We start from the raw sequence: 9,010 nt of genomic DNA on the forward strand, positions 1-9,010 counted from the left end.
GATTTAGACCAAAATATACTTTCTTTTTTTTTCACAATTCAAATTTAAAAAAGGTGGGCCAAAGCATTTGGGGTAAGTAAAATTTTTTTTACATCAATGTTATTTTATGCACTAAAAAAGGGGAGAAAAAAACCACAAATGTCATTGGGTTTAGTCAAAAAATAGCCAACAAAATTCATTTGGACCCAACTGACTTTTTTTTCCCACATAAAAAAAAAACTAAAACAAAAATTAGATTATCAAAAATAAAATGATAAAAAATTTGGGCCCAGCCTTTAAATTATTATTATATTTTAAAAAAGTCAGTTTCTTGTACAGGTCTTGTGTAACCAGGGCAAAATCCCCAAAAATAGGTAAAAAAAGTATAAATGGAGCTGATAAAAATTTTAAAAAAAAATTTTTTGCTTTATTTCATTATAAAAATGGAAAATACTTTTGGTAAAAATAAAACTTTTAGGTCTTACTTCTTGGCAAACCCCAAACCTGGGAAATATTTTTTTATCAATTAATTTGAATTTGGAGTTTAAATTTTTCCCCCCTCAAATCACTTCTGAAAATGGAAATATTTGACAGACCTCAAAGCTCTTTTTATATGTAAAAAATTAAAATAAAGTCTTCAGTTTTTTAAATTAAACTAAAGAAAAGATGTGCAAGCTATTTCTAAGCATCAACCTCAAAATATCATTTAAAATTCTATACACAAACCTTGTTTTACTATTAAATAAACCCAAGGTGTATTTGTGCTGTACTAAAAATACAAAAAAAGGACAAAGGGCTACTGAACCAAATTTTTGTTTCCCCCAAATTTATTTTTAACCAGAGGGAAATTTAAATCGTGTATATTATTTAATATATTAAAAAAAATTTTTTTTTCTGTATAATTATATATAATAAGAAATTGATTTGGGGGTTAAACAGAAGGGCCCGTACACAAGGTGGGTTTTAAACACTGGGCCCTTGGGGTTTACAATGAGGTGATATCACTTGGACAAAAACTTGGTAAACAATATTTTTCCCCATTTTCTCACCGTAAAATCACCCTTCAGCCTGCTAATGTCTGCCCTCATCTCCCTTGCAACAGGCCTTTACAGAAAAAAGATTCCCGACAAAGTTTTCATTTACACAAAAAAATTAAAACATAACAAAACACCAAAAATTATAATTTTAATGGGTTTTTTATTGAACAAATTTTGGCAAAAATTTCCTAATTTCCCAGAGGGAATGGGCAACTTTTTAAAATTTTAGGCTAAAATTTGAATTTTTTTTCAGCTTTAGGTCCAAAATATTAAAAATCGTCAAAATATACCTGGTGTACTTTGTATATACACCACTTTATATAACCACAAAATTCAAAGCTCAACAGAATTTTTGGGATGAAATTTTCAAATACAAAACCAAAATTAACACCCAAAATAATATTTTCGAAAATGAAATATCCCCTAATTTTTTTGCCATTTTGTGGACTAATCTACCGCCACAATTATAAATTTTGTTCCCAAAGTCATCCAGAAAACAGAGGCAGTAATACCCTCTGACCCTTTTCAAATTTTTATAAAAACAAGACATTTGTTAATGCAAGGGGTTATAACTATTTTTCACCAGAGTTTATTCCTTTAAATTTGTTTTAAAGGTTTGTAGAAATTAGTGAAAAAAAAACAACTTTCAGTGGAGGGTCAACCCAAGTATTTTTCAAATTTCCCCTTTTCATAATGTGCTACATAGTTCTGATTTTCAGGATTTCCCTTTGTTTTTTTAAATATTTCATCATCAGGGAACAACAATTAACAAATGGAAAAATTTAGAAAAAAAAAATCATATTACCACTCAATGGGGAATGTAAAACCCCCACAGAGTTGCTGTAGCCTTGAAGTAAGAAAAAAAATGAACATTTAAATAATTTTTTTTTAAAAAAGGGTTTTAAAATGGTGTTTGCTACGTTAAAATATAAAAAAAACACTGGTTATTGAACTAATAGCACTGAAAAATTTACTATCTCCTTAACCTTTTGAGGGGAAAGCGCTGCATAACACACTTCTTGCTTATGATGTTGTTTGTATTGGTTCACTGCAATACAGTTTTCTAATTCTGCTCTTTAAGAAAAGTTACTTTTTTTTTAAAAAAATTATCCCAAAATTTAAAATATTTTGTGGCGCGATGAGAACTTTATACCTTTAAAGAAAAATTTGGAAATCCTTTCTTAATTTGATGGATGATAATTTGTTTAAAAAAGGGAATACTTAATTTTTATAATGCCACTGGGAAAACCTGCTAAAGAAAATTAAGATTCAGAAATGTGTAATTATTCGGCTTGGACATCTAAAACAGGGAATTGAAGTTTTGATCCCCGTGCATCTTTACAAGCGTTTTTTTGTATTTTTTAAAATTGACCTTATGTTAAAAAATCAACCCTGGGAAATTTTTCTCTGACTTTAAACAGTTTGCATGAACTGTGCATTTCCAAAAAAATTTCAATTTTATAGGAAAGTGCCTTGTTAAAAAAATACTTTCACCTATTAAAATTTTTTAACATCTGTGTGATGCCACTATTCAGGAACGAAATACGGGGCTTTTAAAATCGAAACATTCTCTCTCCAGGGATTTGCATATGAATGGAACTAATTTTTTCTCATAAAATTTAGACAATACTAAATTGAAAATAAAAATATGCAGTTATATTATTTTTTCATCCAAAACCTATAAAAACAATAAATTATAAAATCTGTTTTTACAAAGTTTTATAAATTTGCTCTCCATATAGTACATTCCTTAGTTTTTACTCTCAAAGAATTAAATAAAACTGTATCTCTTTCTAAAAATTTTAAGGGGAGTTTAATTTAAACTCCATTTTTTTTTAAATTTTTTTTTTTCTAAACCGGGTTTTTCATTCCAATTCCTTTACTGTAAATGAAAAAAAATAATACTTTTCATAGTATATTTATATAATGAAAATAAATTTATTCTCACAGAGTCAGGACCCTTGAAAAATAAACCCCATAAATTTTCTCAAATTTCTCCTGGGGGACTGCGAATTAATAAGAAAAAAAAGATTGATAAGGCTGTTTACTGAACTACACACAGATATAAAATCAAAACAGCAAGTACCTCAAAATCATATTTCATTTATACAAATTTAAAAAGAAAATGATAAAATTTTTTAGCCATACACCAAAAAAAAAACAACATTATTATGGCTTTAAATTTTAAGGGTACACTTCAGAAAATTTTAATGTTTTAAGAATATAAAATTAAAAATTAATTTTTAAAGGTCTAACATAAAAAGGCTAGCCCCAGAGGCTAAGGCCAAAATGTTCTTTCTTTTTTCAAAAAAACTCAAAATTTGGTACACTTTTTACCCATTCTCAATTAACCTTTGAAAGTTTTAATGCTCACATAATGCCCTTTACTCACACAGAGCTTTTTTGGAAAAAATGTGCCCAAAACAACCTTTTTTAAACATTTTCCCTTTTTTATCAAGCTGAATTCCAAAAAAAAATTTTTTAATTGCATATTAAAATAAATCTTCCCACTATCAAAGTTCGTAATAAAAGAAAGTCTACAAGCTTTTAGTTTTATGGTAACATCTTAGGTTGAACAGTCCCTGCTCATGAAACAACAGACAAAAAGAATTTTTTGATAAAAAACCTAAAAGACTTCATAATTATAACACCAAATTTTAAAAAACAGACCCCCACAACATAAAAAGTTCTAAATTTAAAAAAAAAAAAAAAAAAAAAAAAAAAGGATATATAAATAACAAAGGTTTCTCCAAAAAGACTTATCACAATACAAAATATGGAAATTTTTCAAATTTAAATTTATCATTCATTTGGAAAGGGAAAATTTCCCCTACACCCCAAAGAGATCTCGTTTTATTTGATCTTAGCCATTCAAAAACCCCAACATTTTCTCACTTAACCCCTCCCCCGCCCGGGCACAGTACCAGCACATAACAAACCACTTGGTTGCAGGTACCCTTAACAGCACAAGCGCCAGGGCATTGGAGCGGGGTGTTCAGCTTTATGTAGCAAGTCCACACCAGTGTGTCTGCCGTTGTATAAAACACCCAAATTTATCACACTCAGGGGTTTCTTTACCCAAGTAAGGGGTTTAAAAAATAAAAAAAGATTGCTACAAGTTTTCCTGAAAAAAATTTCTGATATAAAATTTTTTCATATGTAAAAGTCATGAAACAATTTTAAACTTGGGGCATAAACTAGGGTTTCATACGCTTTAGAAACTGGACAGAAAGGTTTGGAACATTTTTTCATTCTTTTTGTAAATTATTACATGATGCATTCCCTTCCCACGTACAACTTATGGGAAATTTCCAAATAATTCACTTTAATACGCTTATACCTAGAGAGTGGTTGGGTTTAAATTACTAACGGGTTTGTGGCTGAAAAGTGGCAGGTGGGTTGCGGGGGTTTTCCTTGAATGACTCTGGGGGCAACGGGGCATTTACTGAAAGGACAGGGTATTTTGATTTACTTAATGTCACCCTTTATATTGCTTTTATTTATGAAATGAAAAAATTTTTAAAAATGCAAATAAATTTTCCTTTTGTTCCCTAGTGACAACCCTTTTACGCTTGAGTCATTGTTTTAGTTATAGATTCCAAAATATCGAGCATTTCGATATACATCCATATTTACATAAGAGTTGGTTTCCTGTGATTGGGGGCACCCGAAGTTTAATTTGGGGGTTCACGGGCACCCCTGGGATTGAGGCTTGATGGGCTAGTGGTCAAAAAAAAGTCTAAATCTAATTCATAAAACCAAAATATAAATTCCCCCTTTTGGGCTACTTTATGAATAAAGAGTGCTGTGTTACTGTATACATAGCAATTATGATGGACAGATGTGAACTAACTAAAAAGTAATTATTGTGGCAAAAAGAAAATCGCTCAATGTTGTGCTAAAAAGGGGTTTTCCCGAAAAACTTAAATCTAAACTGTACACATTCCTGCTTTTACTTTCCAAAAAAATATATATTCGATTTTTTCATATTCACAAAGAATTTACTTTTTTGGTAATTGACATGCATAATTCTTTTCAGGGAAAACACATTATTACCCACAACAAGTCCACAACTTAAAATAAACTATGACATATTGATACAACCTGCAAAAAGGGGGGGAAATGGTGGGTGACCATAGGGTGAGAAGTACATATTTAGAGGGTGCTGGTGGCTGGGGCAGGACATCGGTGTGGTAATCCCAACACTAGGTGGGGCCCTTTCAACCCTCCTATCCCGGAGGAGCCATGCCCGGGGACGTTGGGGCCCCACCCTATAAAGGGGTTTGGGCTGTGGCAGGGCTGAAGGCTGAAGCTTTGGTGCTTGGTATCTCAGGGGAACTTCATTGGTGGCGGTATGGGGTTTGGATGGGAGTGCAATGATGGGGGTTTTGGGGGGGGAGTTTCAACTGTTTGGGACTCATATAGGGTGGCAATGGGCCTGAGAAAAAGGGTTTTGGAGCTGGAACAACTGGGGAAGTGACACTTGCTGCAGCTAAAGCGGGGGGGGAATAAAGTTGGAGTGAATGTGAAGGGGTGGTAACTGGCACAGCAGTAGTAGCACGGGCTGGCAGCATGGTACAGCATTGCTGTGGCTGTACATATGCTGGATTAGCTTCAGGGGCTGTTTAAAAAAAAAAAAAAAGGCAGGGGGGTGGAGGAATTTTGAGTTGTGCCCCGTGTGCTTTCTGAAAAACCATATCATTTATACTTGAAAAAAACGTATCACCCGTTCCCCATGGCCACCTAAAAAAAATAAAAGTAATTGTATTACAAAAAAATGAGGGCAATAAAAAGGTTCCATCCCAAGTTTATTTTTCATCAAAATGATCTTCTATAAACTTTTCCAAAATTACCAGAAGACAGGATTACAAAAATTCACACTACTCACCCCTGGGGCTAAAAATTTTTCAAATTTTAAAATTTTTCAAAACAAACTTTTTACTTTTTTACCTAAAAAAAAATCATTACCCGAAAATGGTTCTGATGAAAAAACAGCCTCGGTTTAGCGGGTTTTGTTTGGGGTACTTACCTGGGTAGGAAAACGATAAATACCATAGCCAAACCCACATCCCAAGCTAAAAGATAAAATAAAAATTATATATGGGGACAAATCTTTAAAAGGACTCTTACTTATAACTAAATAGCCCTTATGCAAAAGTAATGCTTCCCCACTCAATTTAAATTAAAGGCACCATAAGTGCTTGCTTAAAATATCAAATTTTAGTCCTACCTATCTTCCCTGTTTCCCCTTTTCCCTTGTTTTGGGATTCATTTTTATTACTTTATTCCCTTTTATTATTAGCGCATTTGAATAAAACAAGCATAATTTAAATAATATTATATTAAATTATATTATAATATAAATGATAAGGGGGATAATGATAATAATATAATAAAAATAAATAATAATAATAATAATAATAATATTAATACCATATCTCAATACACTTGGGGAACCTCCCCAAGTTCGGAATTGGAAGTCAGGTGCCCCAACTAAAGGCCCAAATGAGTTTAAACAGTTTAAAAAAGTGAAAAGGCTAAAACATCATATCTACATCAGGGGTCATACAACCAAAACCAACACTCCACAATTTCACAATTTCATTTCCCCTTCTCTAAAAGTTCACTTATGATTGGGGAAAACAAAGAAAGAGTAACCAATTCTTCCCTTCCGACCTCCCCACTGAGAAATCGGGTAACAGTCACTTCCCTAAAAAGCTCTGTGTCAACATTGTACACTTTGAGCTTGAGTGGTCGACCTTCATGGGTTTCAATGTGGAAGAGGCCCCTCACTCTCGTGCGGGACCGAGTCGCACCAAATGATATAATCTGTTTAGGCCTGGAGGCCAGCAATGTCTGCTGGAGATTCCCGTTCAACTTCCTGTAGATTAAAAAAGGGGTGCGGGTAATTGTGCAATCAACGGGTATCATAAATCCTTTCCCAAAAAAGTTTAATTAAATCTACAAACCCCTTTTTACCAGTACTTAAAAAGTATAGCCCAAACATTCTCATTTGCCCCTAAAAGGAACAAATCGGAGGATACCCAAGCCCCCCTGTCCCCCCAGGGGTTGGGAAGGGGGTAATAACACTGTTGTAAGGTCTGGTCTTGCTGCTATAGACAGTCACTTTAGTCTTTCTCTTTTGAAATTTTTTAAGAGTTTCTTTCAGAGTATCATTTTCCTTGACCCTGAAATTAAATTTTTTGACAAATATTATACTAAAAATCTAGATTTTTTAATTAATTCTAATAGAGCAAGACATTTTAAGAAATTAAATTACTAGGGCAAAACCAGACAATCTAAAATTCACGTTTCATTATCAATATCAAACTCGATTTTGGGGTGTATTTTAAAAACAATCTACAGGGTTTTATGAATATCTGTACCTACCCAAACTTGTGTTTCCCCTAGCACAAAGAAATCAAAGAATGCTTCTAATCCCGCAGTTTTGGGCCCGGGAATTCTCTTGTACCTGAAAAAAAAAAAAATGTACAATAAAAATGGTAAAAACATGAAATTTATCAATTTTCACAAATTCAAAAAAGCAAAAAATATTACCTTCTCATGTAGAAAAAAACAAAGCATATAATTACTCAAATCTATCCACGAAAGTTTACACTTTTGACCTACAAAAATATGCATATTGCTCTAAAATGTGATTAGCTTCCTTTCCACTCTGTGGGGTTTTTCTGCAATCCGGCCAAAAGGGCGGGCTTTTCCGACATCAAGGGAAAAATGGAAGCAAAAGGAGCACACAATTACCCACTAGATTTTGCAGCACCACACAATATTTTTCCAAAAATGAGCAAAAAGGAAATCAGGGGTCACTTGGTTTAAGTTACTTACAAAATTCATACATAATGTGGAAATTACTGTATGATTGGTTTAAGCCACCCCTGTTATTTTTTGGGTAACAAGGACATAATGCTGTTGTCAGCATTTTTTCACTAGGTACACCTGCTTGAAACATACATTGGCATCTGATAATGACTTATTCAGATATGATTTCAATCTCCGAGATATTTCAACCACCGACACACACACACACACCACCCACACACACACCACCCCAAACCCAAAACCCCCAAACCCCCCCCCTAAAAAAAAAAACAAACCCAAAAAAAAAAAACCCCCCCCCAAAAAAAAAAAAAAATTTTTTTTTTTTTTAAAAAACTTTTTTTTTGTTTTTAAAAAGGGGAAAAAATTTTTTTTGGGTTAAAATAAAATAACCCAAAAATTAAAAATAATTTTTAAAATTTTTTTTTTTAACAAATTTTTAAAAAACAAAATATATAAAAAAAAACCCCCGCCCGACTGTTAAAAAAAGAAAAAAACTAAAATTAACAAAACCCCTCAAAATAAAACATTTTTTTAAAATAATAATTAATTAAAAAAAAAAAAATTTAAAAATAATTTTTTAAAAAAAAAAAAAAAACAAAAGGGACAAAAAGAACCTCACACACAACCCCCCAAGCTAACACCAATTTTAGTTTTTGTATAAAATGCAAAGTATCAATCTAAAAAAAATGTAAGAAAAATCATGTCATCTACCCTGGTATTGGTGTTTTTAATTTATTATATTGAGGGGAGGGGGGATGATTTAGGCTATTTTATACTGAAAAAGCTAGTTTATTAGGGTACCTGTCCCTGCATCCCGAAAAATCTTGAAGGAAATTTTTTTTAATTGGCCGTCGTCATTGTCTTTGTGTAGAGATGAAACAGCTATCGCACCTGGCATTTGGGACTGTCCAGCATCTACTATTCTGATGTGCCTCTAAATCAGTCTTTAGCATTTGAAAGATCATTAGATAAAATAAAAAAAAACACCATGCTCCTCAAAACTAGATAGAACTTAGTACCCGTAAAATATAAAATATTCTTTGTGTTTTTTCTAGGAAAATTGTAAGTTTTGTGGGGAAAAAAAAAAAAAAAAAAAAAAAAAAAAAAAAAAAAAAAAAAAAAAAAAATTATATTATAAATTATATATTTTAATT

At 32.1% G+C, this 9,010-nt stretch overlaps 1 pseudogene; it reads right to left on the reverse strand.

The window, feature by feature from the left end:
* Positions 1-3,940: 3,940 nt before the first annotated feature.
* On the reverse strand, positions 3,941-8,809 carry LOC119570677 (annotated as a pseudogene).
* Positions 8,810-9,010: the final 201 nt, after the last annotated feature.

The sequence above is a fragment of the Penaeus monodon genome, unplaced genomic scaffold (assembly GCF_015228065.2).
Source record: "Penaeus monodon isolate SGIC_2016 unplaced genomic scaffold, NSTDA_Pmon_1 PmonScaffold_3527, whole genome shotgun sequence".
Taxonomy (NCBI): domain Eukaryota; kingdom Metazoa; phylum Arthropoda; class Malacostraca; order Decapoda; family Penaeidae; genus Penaeus; species Penaeus monodon.